Genomic DNA, 18,062 nt, shown 5'->3' on the forward strand with positions numbered 1-18,062 from the left:
ATCATCGGAGGGGCCATGGAGTTGATGTAGAGGCCCTCCGTGATCAATGCCCCCTCCGGCGGAGCTCCGGAAAAGGCCCCAAGATGGGATCTCTTGGGTACAGAAGGTTCCGGCGGTGGAAATAGGGTTTCGTGGTTCTCCTGGATGTTTGCGGGGTATATGGATATATATATAGGAGGAAGAAGTAGGTCGGTGGATTAACGAGGGGCCCACGAGGGTGGAGGGCGCGCCCAGGGGGGTGGGCGCGCCCCCTGCCTCGTGGACTCCTCGATTGTTTCTTGACGTCCACTCCAAGTCTCCTGGATCACGTTTGTTCCAAAAATAACGCTCCTGAAGGTTTCATTCCGTTTGGACTCCGTTTGATATTCCTTTTCGGCGAAACACTAAAATAGGCAAAAAAACAACAATTTGGGCTGGGCCTCCGGTTAATAGGTTAGTCCAAAAAGTAATATAAAAGTGTAAAAATAAGCCCATTAACATCCAAAATAGATAATATAATAGCATGGAGCAATCAAAAATTATAGATACGTTGGAGTCGTATCAGCAAGTTCTCTCAACAATGATAACATAATTAGATCATATGGCAATCCCTCAACGTGCGACAAAAGTCACTCCCAAAGTTCCTATCGCGGAGAACATAAGATGAAATGCTTGTAGGGTACGAAACCACCTCAAAGTTATTCTTTCAGATCAATTCGTTGAGCTATTCCTATAAGTGTCACAAACAGCCCTAGAGTTCATAGTAAAATAACATCATATGACACACATCAATCAACCCTAATGTCACCTAGATACTCCAATGTCACCACAAGTATCCGTGGGTCAATTATACGATATGCATCAAACAACTTCAGATTCATAATATTCAATTCAACACAAAGAACCTCAAAGAGTGCCCCAAGATTCCTACCGGAGAAACAAGGACGAAAACGTGCATCAACCCCTATGCATAGATTACCCCAATGTCACCTCGGGAATCCACGAGTTGAGTACCAAAACATAAATCAAGTGAATCAATAGAATACCCCATTGTCACCAGGGTATCCCACACAAGACATACATCAAGTATTCTCAAATCCATAATAGTATTCAATCCGATAATAGTGAAACCTCAAAGGTAAAATTCAATTCATCACACGAAGGTAGAGGAGGAGAAACACCATATGATTCAACTATAGTAACAAAGCTCGCGATACATCAAAATCGTGCCAAATCAAGAACAAGAGAGAGAGAGAGACAGAGAGATAGATAACACATAGCTACTAGTACATAACCTCTGCCCCGAGGCTGAACTACTCACTCCTCGTCATGGAGACCACCGAGATGATGAAGATGGCCACCGGTGATGATTTTCCTCTCCGGTAGGGTGCCGGAACGGGCTTCCGATTGGTTTTTCATGGCTACAGAGGTTTGCGGTGGCGGAACTCCCAATCTAGGTTTACTTCTGGAGTTTTTGGGATTTATAGGAGGTGTTGGCGTCGGGGACAAGTCAAGGGGGACCGATGAGGCGATGACAAGGCAGGGGGCGCACCCTAGGGGGGGGGGCACCCTCCACCCTTGTGGTTGCCTTGGGACTCCTCTCCGATGTCTTTTCGTCCCAGTATTTTTTATATTTTTCAAAAATATTCTCCGTAAATTTTCAGCTTGTTCCGAGAATTTTTATTTCTGCACAAAAAACGACACCACGGTAGTTCTGCTGAAAATAGCGTCAGTCCGGGTTAGTTCTAATCAAATCATATAAAATTATTGTAAACATGGCATGAATACTTCATAAATTATATATACATTGGAGACGTATCATCGTCGTGAATGTGGCTTGCCATGTCAACCAATAGAAATCCACATCTCTCAAGTGACTAGCTGGCACGACATATAGGATGCCTCAACATGATGACCATGTTGAAGGAAATATGCCCTAGAGGCAATAATAATGTTATTATTTTATTTCCTTATATCATGATAAATGTTTTTTATTCATGCTAGAATTGTATTATCCGGAAACATAATACTTGTGTGAATACATAGACAAACTAAAACGTCACTAGTATGCCTCTACTTGACTAGCTTGTTAATCAAAGATGGTTATGTTTCCTAACCATAGACATGTGTTGTCATTTGATTAACGGGATCACATTACTAGGAGAATGATGTGATTGACATGACCCATTCCATTAGCTTAGCACCCGATCGTTTAGTATGTTGCTATTGCTTTCTTCATGACTTATACATGTTCCTATGACTATGAGATTATGCAACTCCCGTTTCCCGGAGGAACACTTTGTGTGCTACCAAACGTCACAACGTAACTGGGTGATTATAAAGGAGCTCTACAGGTGTCTCCAAAGGTAAATGTTGGGTTGGCGTATTTCGAGATTAGGATTTGTCATTCCGATTGTCGGAGAGGTATCTCTGGGCCCTCTCGGTAATGCACATCACATAAGCCTTGCAAGCATTGCAACTAATGAGTTAGTTGCGAGATGATGTATTATGAAACGAGTAAAGAGACTTGCCGGTAACGAGATTGAACTAGGTATTGAGATACCGACGATCGAATCTCGGGCAAGTAACATACCGATGACAAAGGGAACAACGTATGTTGTTATGCGGTCTGACCGATAAAGATCTTCGTAGAATATGTGGGAGCCAATATGAGCATCCAGGTTCCGCTATTGGTTGTTGACCGGAGACATGTCTCGGTCATGTCTACATTGTTCTCGAACCCGTAGGGTCCGCACGCTTAAGGTTTCGATGACAGTTATATTATGAGTTTATGAGTTTTGATGTACCGAAGTTAGTTCGGAGTCCCGAATGTGATCACGGACATAACGAGGAGTCTCGAAATGGTCGAGACATAAAGATTGATATATTGGACGGCTATATTCGGACACTGGAAGTGTTCCGGGTGATTTCGGAGAAAACCGGAGTGCCGGAGGGTTACCGGAACCCCCCCCCCCCCCCCCCCCCCCCCCGAGAGAAGTAATGGGCCATATGGGCCTTAGTGGAGAGAGAGAAGGGCAGCCAGGGTGGGCCGCGCGCCTCCTCCCCCCTTGGTCCGAATTGGACTAGGAGAGGGGGGCGGCGCCCTCCTTTCCTTCTCCCTCCTCACTTCCTTTCCCCCTCCTAGTAGGAGTCCTACTCCTACTAGGAGGACTCCTCCTTGGCGCGCCAATAGGGCCGGCTGGCCTCCTCCCCTTGCTCCTTTATATACGGGGGCAAGGGGCACCCCTAGACACACAAGTTTATCCACGTGATCGTTTTCTTAGCCGTGTGCGGTGCCCCCTTCCACCATAATCCTCGATAATATTATAGCGGTGCTTAGGCGAAGCCCTGCGACGGTAGAACATCAAGATCGTCACCACGTCGTCGTGCTGACGGAACTCTTCCCCGACACTTTGCTGGATCGGAGTCCGGGGATCGTCATCGAGCTGAACGTGTGCTAAAACTCGGAGGTGTCGTAGTTTCGGTGCTTGATCGGTCGGGCCGTGAAGACGTACTACTACATCAACCGCGTTGTGCTAACGCTTCCGTTGTCGGTCTACAAGGGTACGTAGATCACACTCTCCCTTCTCGTTGCTATGCATCACCATGATCTTGCGTGTGCGTAGGAAATTTTTTGAAATTACTACGTTCCCCAACACATGTGGCTACTCAACTTCACTGCCCCAGATTCCACCGACAAATCCCAATCACTGCCACAGACCAACTCAACACGACAAACCAATCAGTCGAATGAAGCCAAATTGCTGCACAAACTTGGACAAACAATCTAAACATAATGCGAGTTTCTGCCACCACTGTTGATTGTGTGGATTTTTCCCACTGCCGTTCGTTGTCTGCTATTATAGGGGGCGCTGAGAAGATAATGGTTTGGAGGCTTAAGGGCTGGCCATCTGTGTCACCGTAGACGACGCCGCATGGTACGGTGCTCGCCCCATTCCTAAGGCAACCGGTACTAACTGGTCCTAACAATATTCTTCTAGCTAGTAATCAAATTAGTTTGAACTAATACAAGATTCTTACTTCTCTAATGTATAGTGTGGAACTTGTTCATGAAACCTTTAGTGATATCCAAAGTAGTGGACTACCGTGTAACAGTCATACCCATTGCCACACTAGTCACTATATCATCAAAATTTCACGCTCGAAAGAGCAACATCGGATCAGACACCATAGGATGGCATCCACATTAGGACGTAAATTAAAGTTAAACATTTGCTTCATGCAATTCATGGTGTTTAAATGAACGTCTACCTATTCACTGGTATATAAAACCTCATTTGTGACCCCCAATTTCACATGGTTTTGAAAATCGTCAATGAAAAGTGACAACATACAAGGTTTAACCTTGCTAACCGTGTGCGGAAATGGATACCATGAATTGATGTGTGCGATTACTTCCTTGCACATGGTTAAGAAAATAATAAGTGTGTGCATTGATCTGGCTACGGCTAGAATTGAGGAACTATGTGCAATGAAGCATACATTCTGAGTGATGTACCTATGAATTTGAGTGTGTGCAGAACACATCTGGCCCATCTAAATCACATTATACTATCCTCTCCCATCTCCCCCAAAACTTTAAATATCGTGCACATTTTCTCCATCTACCACTGATATGTCCTAAATGCATCAGTCAGAAGACCAGAACTGCATGTTTTATGTCTGCTATTTCAGGAACTTCACAAAATCAAGAAAATCTAGGAAAACAAATAGTGACCTATGAACCACGGTCCAATTTCCTCCATAAGAAAACCTCCAAAATCTTTTTTTGCACTGTTGCTTTCATTGTTTAATTAATTTGAAATTAAACACTTCGTACAATATTATCTTCTCACTACTTGTTGCAACTAGTAAAGCTAGTGAGATTGAAATTTTCATTAGAACTGTTGGGGGGCACAAATAGGGCTCTTTATTGTATTGCAGCCGCTTGAAGGAGGCTTGGATGTTATCTTTACGGATTGATACATTGGTTTCTTAACTGAAAAGAAAATATATTGCTTGTTGTAAACCCTTGCACTTGGAAGCTAAGCAGCTAGGAATCTATAGGTATTGGAGCAAGCAACCACCACCTTCTCTATCTTCCACTGGCAATATTGAACCGTGTGCTATTAGCCACTCACATCGTCTGCAACAATCCTCTAGTGAAAAACACAAACCGTGTGCAATCTATTTTTTCACTGTATGCCTGCTCTTTGTTTACTAGTGACTCCTCTAATGAAGAGTAGGACGTGTTCATCACTATTGTGGTGGCTCCGGCAACACTGTGGCCAGCGAAGTCCTTATGGCAACCAAGCACCTTGTGGTTCCACCATCACCTCTGTCGATGCCTGGTACTGGGCAAGATAAAACGAGCATGTGGTCGCCATAGGGACTCCGAAAAGGAAAGAGCCACACAGGGTGCCTCACGAATGCCGGGCAATAAAAGCAATAACTAGAACAGTGAAATAATCCAAATATCAACCGGATTAGATGGTGTGTGTTGGTGCGTAGTGACACATCATCAAGCTAGTAGGTGTGGCAACATAAATCGTCAGAAAGATGACTTTAGATTGATTCATTAATTCATTTTGTTGAATAATATAATAAAGATGACTATGTGTATCACTCGATGCAGAGATCGGGTTATCCTTGTTTTCGGAAAAGAAAAGAAAAAGCAAAAAAAAATCAACTCTCAAGTCTACCCCGCCATGAGTCACTCAACTTTCATGTTAGTTTCTCTTTCTCTCTCTCTATATATGGGTTATGGGTATCATAGGAGGTCGTGCGTCCTAAGAAATTTAGCCATGTCGTTGATACAAACCCTGCTCCTCCTACTTGTCTTCTATGCCGCACTCCTCGCCACCTCCGTGTCCGGCGCACCGCCTCCTCCACCAGCGCCGGTGCCGCCAAAGCCAAACAACTGTCCTGCCAAGTGCGGGGACATAGACCTCCCCTACCCGTTCGGCGTCGGCGATAGGTGCTCTCTGAACCGCAGGTTCAACCTCACGTGCAACGAGACGACGAGTCCTCCGACCCTGCTCACCGGCGAAGTCAAGGTCGCCAGCATCACGCTGGAGACGGCGCAGATGGTGATCTACACCTACCTGACCTACAACTGCCGCGTGCCGGGCAGCAACAATAGGCTCCGTGAAATGACGCAGAGCATGGCCCTCAGCGTCGCCACCCCGTTCCTGCTCTCGCCGTCCGAGAACGTGTTCACGACCGTTGGGTGCAGCTCGACGGCCAGGCTCAAAGGCAGCAGCAAGGCTACCGCCACCTACCTCACCGGCTGCATCACGACGTGCGCCAGGGTCAACAACACCGGGGACGACCGCACGCCCTGCAGCGGACACGGCTGCTGCCAGGCCTCGCTCACGTCCGGCCTCAAGCAAGTTAGCGTGGAGTGGGACCTGAACCAGACAGCAGCACGTCCTGTGCCGGGCAACCTGTGCCAGTACGCCTTCATCGCCACCAAAGGCTGGTACGTGAAGAAGTAACTTTTCCATTTCCTTTTCTTTCATCGTATTGTGTACGGTCCGGCGGCCAATTGGTGGATGTGTGGAATTCAAAAATATCTCATCCTTCCTTACCTAATTGCTGATGTTTTACTGAACCTAATATTAGCCATGCCAAAAAATAAAGTGAAAGGATTTGCTTATTTTAACAGAAAATGCCAATGATAGTACTAATCATGGGATATATGCATATTGAATACAGAAAGTTCCATCCTCGCTCGAGCTCCACGGTACCCATTATCATGGCCGTCTACTCGTATCATGATTCATGCGTCTAGAAGCCTCACGTGACTCCTGACCGCGCCAGCGACGTTAGCCAGAGTTCATCTGCGACCCATGAATAGTAAAATAAAAAATACTAAAAAAAATCAGAAATGGCAGAAGAGTGAACCACCAGGTTCAAATTCCTTTGACTTTCCTCACATGAAGAGTGACTCTTTCTTGGTACAAAGAAAGAGTGGCTTTTCATGTACTAGATCCAACGCAACCATCACAATAAATTTGTCGATCGGAGTCCAAAAGTAGCTTTGAGCTACTACTTATATTCCAGGGATCTTCAGAAGAATAAATAATCGTGAAAATATGTTGAAAAGAGCAGGACCTTCTTTTGTTGTTTCAAACTCTCCTGCGGAAGAGTATGTACAATATTTTCTAGACAGATAAGTTAGCACTTCAAATTGGTAAAACAAAAACATTGTAAAATGAGTGTGACCTACTTTCTTTTTGCGGATGAGTGTGACATACTAGGAAGAGAAAAGGCCACACTAAATCTGGAGACTGAGAGTTCTTGGGCACAACGATATATATTGGGTAGTGAACGGTAGCAGACATAGCAGTAAAACGGAGGGTGGCTGCACATTATAGTGACTCGTGTCCTTCAGCTGCGGATACAAATATGGTTGGAGATAGTTATCTCAAAAGAATAGAAAAACTAAAAAATGATGATGTGACCATTATACATGCGCTGGAAAATAACTTGGCTAGTGAGGATCATCGCATGCACACCTACATTTGTGGTTTTCTAGGATGCTTTGCTTTTGATTTTAGTGTGGTTCCTGGAGAAGTTTTATGTTTTTATCTATTTTTCCTTGCTTTGGAGAGCTAATTTTGGTGTATGTTTGTAAGCGTCCGCGTTAGATTTTGCTTTCGGCGATCATCCATACGTATTACTTGCTCATTTCGGAAAACCTTTGTATGTTTAACACTTCAGGGGGCAGATTAGATGTACTAGATAGTGGTATTTTCCATACTTTCCTCGTTTTGTTGAAATCATGTTGGGTTATATAGGATAACCACCTCCCTTCATACCAGCTCCCTCGTCAGTAAGGTCAGACTAATTAGGTGACCAACAACTAATCGACATATCTCACGGACAGGCTAGTTTCTTTAATCCTAGTTCACACTATTTCTTTTCTAAGGAAGTTTTCATTAATTGTTTCAAGCATCTTGCACCTAAAAGATACGCTCAATGTATAAAAATTAATCCTAAATAATTAAATAGGTGCTTTCTATTAATTTATTTCTCTCACTTTTTATGAAAATTTATCTATTTCTCTTAACATGCAAACATACCACATAAGATGCAATTTTTATATGCAAGCATGCAAGAAAAATGACTCATCCGTTTTCATTCTATTGTGCTAATATCCAATAAATGTTCTCATATTCAAATTGCATACAATTAAATCTCATCAAAATATATTGTAGTCAATTCCCACATGGGTACTATGAAATTTAGGACATATCTAGAGGTGAGGGGGAGGGGCTCGGCATACAAAAAGGAATTGTTATGAAGTATACAATAAGGCTATGGGTGGGCTCATCCATGCAAATGCACATGCACCCGGTCTGAAATGTTTTGTTAGTAATTATAGCTTTTAAACATAGTGTATAGCAGGTTAGAATGCATACATCTAGTTTCGCCACCGATAAAGTTCAACTAAAGATAGCACAAATTATCATGGATCTCTCCCCACATATGTGCTTCCACATCACCTTAATTATAAAGTTATCAGATTGAACTATTTGTGACATCCTTAAGTTATGCATGTACTCATAAGTTGCAATTTTGCATTAATATATCCATACATATCATGCTAACTCATCAAGTCATGCATGAATTTTTTCCAGGGAAATCAAATCATGTATGTCAGTCACAAGTTCATTTCTTTTGCGTTAATTTTTATATGATCATGGACGATATATGCGTTGGACACATGCTGCAAAAAAGTACACAATTCATTCTTCTCATTTTTGTTAAACACGTTAAGTTAAATTTAAAATATTTTCACATGTTTCATATATTTTATTGTTTTTAAAGTGTAAACATGGAACACTCTTAGATTTTTTTTTCATTAATTTTAGTTATTTTAACACTTATTTATGCATTTATTTTAACATGATTCCGCGATAATGCGTGGGACATCATCTAGTTATTATAAGGGAAAAGTATATTTTTCATCCCTCAACTTTCTCGATAGTATATAAATGATCCCTCAACTCCAAAACCGGCAAATCTAGGTCCCTCAACTTCTCAAACCAGATAAGTTTAGTCTCTCGTACCGCTTTTTGTGGTTTTCATCCTAGTGGACATGGTTTTGACTAAAACTTGACAAGCCATTGGGGTTTGACTGCCACGTTACGGAGCTGCAATGGCACCCCACGCCGTGTAAGTGCTCGGCTGTGGTGGCACTACATGCAGGGCACAGTGGCCTGGCTAATGCATGGGATGCTGGACTTTCGCCATGCTCGCCGTTCAAGTCATGCGGCCGGCAGCGGCTGGGGTGCAGGCGCCGTGGTGGTTTTGGTTGACGTACACAGTAAACTGGCTTTGGATTCTCACGTGAAAAGCTAGCTAGCTCATCTGGCTAGACACAAACGTACTTGACGCTGTTCCCTTTGATTTGTACCGGCTAGAACACGCGAGTAATACACGTGTTCATGGTGCGCGGAGTTGCGGTTGAGCCACGGTGGTGACCCTCGACACGCTTGCTGAAGGAGTTAGAATGAAGGCCCGATGAGTCTGCACGGACTAGCGGTGAGAAGGCAACGGGCAGCAGCGAGAGCACGCGCGAATGGCGCTGCCGGTGCTTGCTCGGGCGTTCTTGCACGCATAGAGGTGCAGCACGTGCACGGCGGGGCTTGTGCCGTGCATGCAGGCGAGCATCCGTAGCTCCGACTTCTGATCATCGGGGACAAGAGGTGTTCCACCATCCTGTGGCCGCTGCATAGGTATGCCTCCTTCTCCATGCGCGCGGTACACGACAGCGGCGAACATTGGACGGACAATGACGGTCCTGGTCATGCTCCACATGGGTCATGGCGGCATGGTGCTGAAGTGGAAAGTGATGTCGCAGTCAAACCCGAATGGCATGTCAAATTTTAAGTCAAAACCGTGTCCACATCGGATGAAAACCACCAAAAGTGGTATGAGGGACTTTATCTGGTTTGAGAAGTTGAGGGACCAAGGTTTACCGGTTTTGAAGTTTAGGGACCATTTCTATACTTTGGAAAGAGTAGAGGGACAAAAAATATACTTATCCCTTATTATAAAAATTAGAACATAGCTAGAGGGTGGGAAGGGGCTCAGCAAAGAAAAAATTGAATTATTATGAATTTTAGGACAGGACTATGGGTGGGCTCATTATACAATGGCGAGTTCAATGTTTGGGGGGGGGGGGGGGGGGGGGTCAATAGGCTGAAGCCTACCCTTCAAAAACTGTTTTTTCCTTGTACTGCTAGGATGTGTAAGCACATGTACCCGGTCTAAAATATGTTGTAAGTAATTTTAACTCTAAAATTCATAGGTGTGTGGCAGGTTAGACCGTATACCCTGATAAAGTTCAACTAAAGACAACAGAACATCATTTTTATGGTGTTTCAAAAACATCATCCTCTGGCGCTTTCCATGCTTGGTGTGGTTTCTGGCCTGCACTCTGCTACTTTGTAAGCAGGTTTTGGTAGTCTGTGACATGATGTCTGAACCGCCCCGCAATCTCCTATATCATCTGTATCTGTTCCCCAGCAACTCTTTTGTTTCCAACATCGCACCACGCTTTTCAATGGGGTTTCTTCTTACAGAGAAAGCAGGTGCATACTTGTTGGAATCTTCCACACCTCATGTTGATATCAGTACGACTAACTGCTAAATCAAGAATAAAAAATGATTTATCCATAAAACAGTTAATCCGATTATTGATCTATCTTCATCTTGAGTTCGTCTCGCGAGGACTTCAAATCAAGATATCCTTTTTTATGTTTCAACAGAAAAATTGCCTCCACAAGTTACCAGGTTATGATATGATGGCTAGCATGTTAGTAGTGAAATATTATCACTCTAATATTGTACAATTACCAAGTAAAGATTTCGGTGTTACATACGCATTGCATGTTCTGCAAGCCCTAAAGAGTGAGATTGAAGTGTTAACAAGGAGTAAGAGATGATATTTCACCATAAAACTACCATACATGTTTTACATGGGTGGACAGCAAAGTTCCGTAAACTCCTAACCAAGTTACTATGACCTTGACCTTCCTATAACATAGTAATGAAGTTACTATAACTTGGTAATTACTAAACAAAAAAAAACCATCAAAACATGTAACCACGGGGATCTACTTTGGATGATCTTGTGGCAACGAGCCAATGGTTATGATGTCATGCTTGTGTGCATGTGTGAGAGAGCGGATGGGTGACATCGCACAGTATGGTTATGATGTATCATCGCTTTCTAGTCTCACCCATCATTCTGCAGATGCTCCAGTTGTTCTTGACTGGGCAAAAATCTTCACCTATACTAACGGCTGAATTTGTTGAATAGGTACTATTTCAGAAAAAGTGACCTGATTGGGAATATGACATTCGTCAATAGACTTGGAGGTGACGAAGTCATTCCAGTTGTTCTTGACTGGGCAATTAGGAATGGAACATGTCCATCGGTGCCAGAAGGGGTTAACAATGAGAATGTTTCTCATGGCGCTTGTGTTAGCACCCAGAGCTATTGTGTAAATGCCAGTAATGGAGCACCTGGATATTTCTGCAGATGCTCCAAGGGATACACCGGCAACCCATACATAATAGATGGATGCAAAAGTTTGTTACTTGACTGCATTTTCTTTTCTATGTTAATTTATTTAAAGGGAACTTCATTTTCCAGATGTTGCCATTAATATTGTGCATTCCTTGCAAAAGTGAGTAATTTGCAATTTTTAGATTATATTGCACATTACCAATATGAAAAAGTAATGTGTATGATTTGACATATCAGGATTTTTTTAATGCTCACTCATATAGTTTTAAGACTAGAAAACTTAAGAATAAATATCAGTGAGTTTTATCATTGTTTTTGTATTCACCAAACTGATCATATGCATTGTTGTTCATACATCTTCAGATATTAATGAGTGCGAGCTGCGGAGATCCCCAAACTCAACAATGTACAAGAACATGTATCCTTGTCACGGCGGGACTTGCCATGATAGAGAAGGTGATTATGAGTGTAAATGCATTTTCGGACGAAGAGGTGATGGTAAAAGTTACAAGGGTTGTGAACCTATCGTGTCCACGGCTGCAGTAGCAGTAATAGGTAAGCTCTCGTTATTTTGAAGAAGAAAAAAATCCCATCGTATAGATCTGAGAAATTAAAATAGTTTATTTGTGAGCTGCATTGAAAAATAAAATGTGCTTGATGGTACATAATGTGAGTAGTGATGTATTGTTTGCTAATTTTAGATCATCATACATATTTGTCGTTGTTGTGCATGGCACCTTCAAAAACTTTTTTCAATGAAATCTAGCACACTTATTTCCATGTTAGTTATAAATATACTGTTGGAAAAAAAATTGTTAAAGAGCTCAGTGGAGTTTGGAAGCTACAAGATCTACACTCGTGTGTGTGTGTGTGTGTGTGTGTGTGTGTGTTGTTCTTCATGCCCAAATACATGTGTTCGGCATTCTAAACATTGTCGTATTAACATATGGTACTATTCTCACCATCCAAAACATATTCCTATTCCACTGAATTTTAATATTTAATAATTAATGCATGGATGTATATAGCTCAATCGACGGCCGGCCGTGTAGCCATCCAATCAACATCTTCTTATCTCTTTGTACTTCCATGAATCTCATGTTCAGACCCGCTTGTTGTTAAATATGACTTAGACATAATTATTTCTCGATCATTTAAGAAATGGCAAAATGTTATGGTATATATCATCATTAGGTAAGAAACATGGAAATTCACGTGACACATGTCCTCCTGCAGGAACAATCGGTGCCATTGCATTACTCGCTGTGCTACTAATATTCTTACACATGGAACGTGAGAAAAGAAAGCTGAGGGATCGGTTCAATAAGAACGGCGGACAGTTACTCAAAAGTCTCAAGATTGAGATCTTCACAAAGGAGAAACTAGACCACATCACAAGTAACTACTGCCGCATCATAGGCCAAGGTTCCTTCGGCAAGGTCTACGAGGGAACCATCGGCACTGGAGACAGTGCACGAGTCGCCGTGAAATGCTCAATCCCCATCAATGAGGACTGGAAGAAGGAGTCCTTCGCAAATGAGATCACGATCCAGTCCAATATCAGTCACCGGAACCTGGTCCAGTTGCTAGGATGTTGTCTGGAGACCGAGGTGCCCATGCTGGTCTATGAGTTTGTGCCCAGGGGGAGCCTTCACGACGTGCTCCACGGCGTAATAAGGACCCTCTCCGGCTGGAAAAGCGCCTGGATATCGCCATCTACTCAGCGGTTGCCCTTGGGTACATGCACTCGGAGGCAAGCCAGAGGACGATCCTCCATGGAGACGTGAAGTCGGGCAACATCCTCCTGGACGACGAGTTCGCGCCCAAGGTGTCGGACTTTGGGACGTCGAGGCTCATGTCCATCGACAAGGACCACACCAACTGGGTGGTCGGGGATAGCAGCTATATCGACCCCGTGTACATGAAGACCGGGCTGCTGACCGAGAAGAGCGACGTGTACAGCTTCGGCATCGTACTGCTGGAGCTCGTCACCCGGAAAAAGGCGAGGTACGACGGGAACCGTAGCCTGTCGCTGGATTATGTCAAGGCTTCCATGGGTGGGGCGGTGGGGGAGATGTTTGATCCAGAGGTTGCGTCTGGTGGGAAGGAAAACAAGGAGTGCCTCGAGGAGGTGGGCAAGATCGCGGTGCAGTGTCTCAAGGAGGATGTGAACGACAGGCCCACCATGAGTGAAGTGGCAGAGAGACTTAAAATGTGTAAGTGCCGGTGGTTGGAGTATGACTGCAGGAAGACGAATGAGATCTGCACTTAGTTACTGTCAGGAAAAAAAGTCTACTCCTATCTACTTAAGATTTTTTTACAGTTGACTTGTACTATGAGTAATTAGCTAGTATGCTCGCGTGTATCCCCGAGTTGAACTTTGTTTCGTGTACTTGTGTATAATTATATTTTTCCTTTTGCAGATGTGGTACAGTTTTAATCAACTAATGCATTATAATAGTATATTGCCAGCGGAAAAAAATTATCTTACTGACATTCCAAGTCTTGTCTTATGAAAGTTTAAACGGTCTTAATTAAGCTGGTCAAGTACATTGGGTTCAAAAATGTTGAAGTTTTGATCCAAATTCGTTCCCCTTGCATATATGGACCCTAATCTGAATTTCACGGAAATTGAAATAGAGCCACACACAAACTCCATTAGAGAATAGGAAAGTACAAAATTGCCCCAACAGAACTCCTACACGGGTTCCTCTCCTGTGTTCTGACCGTCTAGAACGACGCACGCACACACGCCATCAACCTTCCTTCGCTGGAACAGGATCATATAGAAACACCGACTCTCTCCGCACCCAAATATAAAATGGTATTACAACTGATATACTCGCATATTAGTTATAATAACATCTTGTATTATATTATGGGACAAAGGGAGTAGATGCGTAGCACCATCCCTTGCGCATCCAATAGAAGCAAGTGGAACCAAGCAAATGGAACGGGCTGTCTAAAAGCCGTGCACTCTATAGCCAAGTCCGAGAACAAGAAAAAGGGCGCGAGACAACGAAGGAAAAGAAGTATAATTCTTGAAAGAAGCGATCGTCAGAGGGGACGAGCTGCCTTACTCATCGATCATGTGTACTCCCTCTGTAAACTAATATCTTTTATCATCACATTGTTTTGAACCTGGTCAATCTTTCCCTTTTGTCATGAAAGAACAGTCGGTTGATATTCAATTCAGAATTCTGCACATAGACATGTTACCATTTAGTGGAAAATTCAAGTAAAGATGCACAATCTGAACTTGTATGCATGTTCATGTGTACGGTTGCCATTCATGTGCATGTTCGATTCTACACATTCACACGTCCTTTGACAATCATCCGTCCATAACATTTCAAGCAAATATATTGACAACTTGTTCTCATGCGCTAATTCTATGGAGGCTTAGCATGACGACTTTCCGACTGTTTACTATAACAAGTTTTGTTCGGCTCCGGCAAGGGATAGACGATGATGGCGGCGCGTCTTCGGCTCGCTTCAGTGCTTGTAGTCGTCGCTAGATGGTCTACGAATCTGAATGTAATTTTTTTTCTGATGTTTAATGTACTGCCATGATTGAAAATGAATAGATCGAAATTTTCTTGCAAAAAATAATATATTGACAACTTGATAAACATTCGAATCGATTTCCATTCTCGGTTGAACATTTTCTCCTAAATCTAAAACTTGTATGTCTTGCTCGATCTGACATATCTTCTCTGCTTAATCTGAAACTTGACATGCCCTAGTATGTTGTGACATGCTCAATTTGAGCGTCGCAGTGTGAGCCATGTTCTCTACGTGTTGGTCGTGGTTCATCGGCGCCCGTCGTACCTTGCTTGGTGACTTGCGCGGCGGCGCGAGCTCAACGACGTGGTGCAGCCACGCGGCGTCGCGACGCTCTTTTGGCGCCTCTCTCCCTGGGGAGGTGCAGGTGTGGTAGGAGTCGCCCTGCCATGGTGACCAGAGAGCATACTGTGGCGAGACAAGCGACCGAGACGCGCCCGTCGGTGGTAGCGAGAAAAAAGAAAGCACGAGCAAGCAATGACTGGGCCACGGTCTGTGAGCGCCAGCACCCTTGTTCCTTCTGACTGGGATGTTTACGTTGGAAATTCGAGATCTCGAAAAAGAAACGTGGGAGTTTCGTTCGTGGGCTGCAAACACGCTGCCTGCCGTCGGATGCAGCCCACGAACGCTACGCAGGGACGTTCCCTCTGCAGCCCAGGCTCGCTCCCCGTACGTCAGAGGACTAGAGGAGCTCGTTCCTCTTCGCCCGCGAAGGCGACGGCCGGCAGCGGCGGCCCGAATCGAGGGGCGAGGGCCCTCTCAGGTGAGATTCCCTCTCTGGTTAGCTCCCGATTTGGACGATCCCGGGGTTTGATGCATGCTGCGATTTGTTTGGGGATGGATCTGGGACGATGGATGGTGGCTTCCGCGCTGCCCACCGTGCTCTTAGCGGGCGAGTCTCACGAAATTGCATCTCATACCAACCAACCTGGGCGAATGACGAATATTTAGTTGACATCTTTCGGGTCATGCTACCAAGTCTTCTGTAGGAAATTTGGATTCATGTCAGGTGTATGCCAAGTGAATGAACATTAGCCTCATATGATTTTGCTTTTTTCTTTTCAAAATTTTCAGCGCAGTTCAAGTTTTTGGCCTTTGGGACGCAACAATGCTATTCCGCCAAACCTTAGGTCTGTTACTTGTTCCAACTTTTGTACTTCTGTAGTTTGCTTCTGTTTGTGTGAGCTATAGCTGCATTGGGATGTTCTGTTAGTGGATTATAGTGGATGGTTTTATCTTGTTATTTGTTCCTGTTCCTCTCGCGTCAGTATCTATAATATACTTCAGATTTACTTTGGCTTCTCTTTCAAGTTTCACTTATAAAACTTTATGCTGAATTAATCTCCACAAATTTTTCATCTTTCAGAAGGTGTAGTTTATTATTGTATTTTTTTTGTTTATTTTCAGAACTGGCTAATTTATGTTCTTAAAACGTACCCATACTGATCTGACTCTAACCGAAATGTTTTTGGAGTCTTGAGCTGTTGTGAGATGCAAAAGAATTTTCTCAATTTTTGTTGCTTCAATAAATAAAATTTGTATGAATGAAGAAAAATGCTAAATTCCATATTTCCAATGAAGGTTCATTCCATATGCTTTGTTGAAACTTGTTTGGTGCATTTTTTGTGTGTGTTTTAATATGTTGAAATGTTTTTCATTTTCCCTCACCATGTTATGGATAATATTCATAGCACTTATGAGAACATTCATTCTTCTGCCTGTTGTGCATTTGTTACTAAGTTTCCATACTTAACTGTGATCGCAAGTTATCTTGGTCATGATAACAACTATAACTAAAATGTTCCTGTTTTCAATCTCAGCCCTGATGATATAGCATACATCTTTGCTGGATATGCACCTCTTAGTATTCGCCTTGTTCAGCATGCAGTGAGGTCTGGATGGTAAGTATATCCAATCAGTTTATGTTTAAAAAAAATACATGCTAGTTAGAATGTAGTTTGCATGAGAAAATGTGTTTAATTTACCTAGAGATAGATCCTTTTTGGAGAAAATAAGCTAAAATATCAAACAGAGAACCCTGGTAAACATCTCTAGTGTGCTCTTAGTTACAGAAAGTAGGCATTATTTATGAACTTCCCTTTTTCTGCACTTTTAGCTGTAACAGAACTTTATACACGGTGAGAAATAATGGTGTCCCTTCTTTGCGCCCGTGTCATTCTCAAATGACATTCTCCACAACGCGAATGAACTTCCATTTTTCTTATAAGTATACTTATTCATTCCTTTTGGAATGTAGTTTTTGGGGAGCTCATTAATTACTTGTTTCGTAATACATCGTAGCAAAAGAGTTGGCAGTGCCAATTTGTTTGATTCATCTGTGTATGACTTCTCCCTTATAACAAGTCGTATCGGCTTTCTTATCTATGATGTTGAGCAAGTGGTTTGCTTGAAAAACCAGTATTGAAGGGTTAGAAGGTGCCACAGGTTAAGATGTTTTTTCCAATATCAATTTGTATACCATTGTGCAGGCGATCTATTGAAGAACTGTTGAAATTATTGCCAGGTCCTCATATGGATTTGAAAAGAGTGAGCAAATATTCTCTACATTGAATTTCACTTTTGGAGACATTGAATGTTTTTTCTTAAGACATTGATCCAGTTTACTCATATAGGGTGTCTCGACCATTAATTCATCAGAATTACTACCAGGTTCCGGGTCACAACAGAGTACCGACAGGTAAATTACCTTGATGTGAATTGTTGCCACATTTTGTGAATGCTAGAAACGGAAAGGGTCTGGTTACCCCCATCATGTCTGCTTCATAAACTTGCTCGAATAATAGGTGCTGTGTTTGTTGATCTGATATACCAGTTCCCATGTCATTTCATGATCTTACCGAGCAAGTATTTTTTCGTGTGTCGAGAGTTAGACTGTCAAAATTGTGGTGTTCTCCACATGGTGTGTATTCTAAGTTGTATGATGTTTCTGCTGTATGAGCTTAGTTCGACATTT

General features: G+C 43.0%; 1 long non-coding RNA gene and 1 pseudogene across 1 annotated transcript; both read left to right on the plus strand.

Annotated features, from left to right (window-relative positions):
- Nucleotides 1-5,783: 5,783 nt before the first annotated feature.
- On the plus strand, nt 5,784-13,796 carry LOC125534865 (annotated as a pseudogene).
- Nucleotides 13,797-16,908: 3,112 nt separating this feature from the next.
- Nucleotides 16,909-17,784, plus strand: LOC125540824. Its single transcript, XR_007297389.1, has 3 exons — nt 16,909-16,989; nt 17,578-17,635; nt 17,722-17,784. It is a non-coding gene; the product is annotated as an uncharacterized LOC125540824 (long non-coding RNA).
- Nucleotides 17,785-18,062: the final 278 nt, after the last annotated feature.

This window comes from Triticum urartu, chromosome 2, assembly GCF_003073215.2.
Source record: "Triticum urartu cultivar G1812 chromosome 2, Tu2.1, whole genome shotgun sequence".
NCBI classification, from domain to species: domain Eukaryota; kingdom Viridiplantae; phylum Streptophyta; class Magnoliopsida; order Poales; family Poaceae; genus Triticum; species Triticum urartu.